Genomic DNA, 3083 nt, shown 5'->3' with positions numbered 1-3083 from the left:
GCAGACTTAGGGTCAAGGAAAAATTTTTCTGGCTTTCCTGGGCTCCATATGTGTAGACATGTCCTGGAGGATCTAGATAGAAAAGGCATATCTACAATCTTTTTCTGTATTTGTATCATCCATATAATTTCTCTAAATTTCTCTCACTCTCCATCCATTATTATCATTTAAAATAATTTCAATAGATTTCTGCTGTTTTCAATTATTACTACAATGAAAATGCCATCGTTTATTACCTGGCTGTGTAGACCCATATATCGTAAGGTGTCAGGAGAAGATAAACTGTCCCACTAGCTCGGTTGTAGGTAAAGCTTAGAACAGGCTGAATCAGAGGTGGAGAAGGAGGTGGCAGAACTGTGCATAGCTTCATCGCATTGTGAAGAGAAAATATTCTTAAACTTAAGAAAGAAAAATGGTCAATTTTAAAGATCTGCACAAGCTCAGGAGTTCATAATGATAAGAACTCCTAATCTGTTTCATAAAAGATTCAGTTTACGCAGTCATCATCTAAGATGCTGCCTTTAGATAATAATGTCTTCAAGGATAATGATGTTTGTTCCAGAGTGATATCCATCCAGACAGTTAATACTGAGATATTCAATTTGATAGATTACTGTCATTACCTTTCTCATTAAAATTGTGTTTGTTTTTGAGACACTAAAGGCCCAATCCTATTCAACTTCCCAGTGCTGATGCAGTTGCAGTGCAGCCCAGAGGTGAGGTCTCTGTGACTGCCCCTCCACTACAGGATGCAGCACATACCCCATTGGTATGGCTGCATCAGCGCTGGAAAGTTGGATAGGATTGGATCCTAAGAATTTTATGTCTCTTTGGGTGTAATCCAGCACTTTCCAGCACTGGCATAAGGGCAATTCCCTTACTTTGAGGAGGCCTCCATGAGTGACACCCAACTGCAGGATGCAGCACACGTCCCATTGGCACCGCTATGCCAGTGTTGGAAAGCACTGACATAAGGGATTAGGATTGCGCCCTTTGTTTTATAGAAATTCTAGAAGTTCTGTTTGTTAAGTGCTGTCTCTTAACAATTCAGCATACCTGTTGTCAATACTCATCACTACCACCCTGCTGGACTTCCCATCTGCACTACCGAGGCCGAGACTTCTTATCGGACTGTGGACATGAGCCCAGAAGCTGGTAAATGAGTTCAAATTGTATATATGAAGATCCCGGACAGTACAGCAGTACAGCAATGTGTTATCTATTGTGCTCATCCAAAGTATCCCGTCTTGGAATGGTGAGAAGCTGAATACAGAAGAACAGCATCACAGACAATGTGAAGAAATAAAGCAGTCAAATTACCCACTACAGAAGAGTCCAGGATGAAGTACATTACCCTTCAAAGAACCCTTCAAAGAACATGATAATCATCAAAGCAATAACAATTTACATGATTATGCTAGGTATAAGACACACTATCATGCACAAGTGCTGAATTTTGAAAGGAGGAAAAAAAAAACTGCAGTCAGCACTAAACATACATGCTGACTGTGCTGAGACAAGTTTGACATATCTTATCTTATGGACCACACACAAAAAGCAAATGCATGACATGCTCTTGTTATCTGGTGTGCTCCCTGGGGCATTTGGTGGGGCCGCTGTGAGATAGAGGAAGCTGGACTAGATGGGCCTATGGCCTGATCCAGTGGGGCTGTTCTTATATTCTTATGTTTGACTGGAAGGTGCAAATTGTATACGTTATGTACTTTCAGTTCTTAGGAAAGATCATTGAAATTGGCGATGTGGCAATCTCCAGTACAACGCTGAGAAGGACTATTGTGAGCACATTGTAACGTGAATAATTGGCAACCCAGTCCTGAGCTGCCCAGTGTGCAGGGCTGCAGCGGTGCCAAAAATGGCTGCCGCCGCACCTACATGCTCCAGGCAGCTGCTGCCAGCTCCTGGGGAGAAGGGGGCTTTGTCCCCTTCCCCCAGGTAAAGCTAGTAGCCCCGCAATGAGTTACTTAATTTGTAGAATCCAGAGCGACTGGGTGTCCAGCCAACACGGAGGCTCTGGATACGGTGGAGCTTCCACCTGTCCTGCCTCCCTCCCGCCCCACTCCCTCCTCCAGCATGTTTCCTCCCCATCCTTCCTCTGCCTCCTTCCTCCCAAGAACGCCTCCTGCCCGCCTCCCCCCATGCCTTCACCTTCCTCTCTGCTGCTCAGCAGTCCGCACAACCACCGAGCAGTGGAGCTCTGGCACCCGCCTGGTGCTAGGGCTCGCAAACATGTTTGGAACAGTGTGTGCTGGCAGTGAGCCAGTGCACAAAGCTTAGGATTGGGCCCTTATTGTATAATGAACTGTTTTTTTTTTTAGTATGGAAAGTCCATTGTAAAGTGATCTGATCATAAATCACTCACAATGGGTTACCATTGTTAAGTGGGGGTTCTCTGTATTTACATGTTTGTTGGTATAATGTTTTTTACAGTACCTGTAAAAAAGTTCCATTGTGGCCAGTGACCAGAGTTTGATAGATCCATCTAGAGATCCAGAGATAAATAAATTAGTGTTGGTTGGATGCAGTAGAACCTTTGTGACAGCCTTGGTATGACCTTGAAATACATGAAGCAAGCAGCCTTGATCATTCCAAGATTTTACTGCATATAAATGAGAAAACAAAAAAAAGCAAATCAATGAGTAAAGGCATAATAATAAATATAATCTGGAAATATAAACTACAGTATCTCCAACTGTTGTACAAAGCGCAATGCCCACTCATACCATTTGAGGCTTGGAAGAGATCGAAATGCCATTTTTTTCAGCTGCCTTTATCATTACAAGACATTCCACAAAGCCAGGGTTCCCCAAAATTTCATCTGCCGGGGACACATCACTCACAGCCCAATCCTAATTTCCCCTCCCCCCCGTCAATGTAGCTTTGCCAGTGGTATAAGCACTGCATCTAATGAAAGGGAGGGCAGTCCAGAAGCCTTCTGAAGGTAAGGGAACAAATGCTCCCTTAGAAATGGGGGTAGGTCTCTGCTGGCCCAATGGGTCTCCTCAGATCTGTGCCAGCTATTTTGCTGGTGCGAGTCCAAGGAGAGCAAGGGAGAGGGTAAAGGA

The sequence above is a fragment of the Tiliqua scincoides genome, chromosome 2 (genome assembly GCF_035046505.1).
Source record: "Tiliqua scincoides isolate rTilSci1 chromosome 2, rTilSci1.hap2, whole genome shotgun sequence".
Taxonomy (NCBI): Eukaryota; Metazoa; Chordata; class Lepidosauria; order Squamata; family Scincidae; genus Tiliqua; species Tiliqua scincoides.
This window is presented reverse-complemented; position numbering follows the sequence as displayed.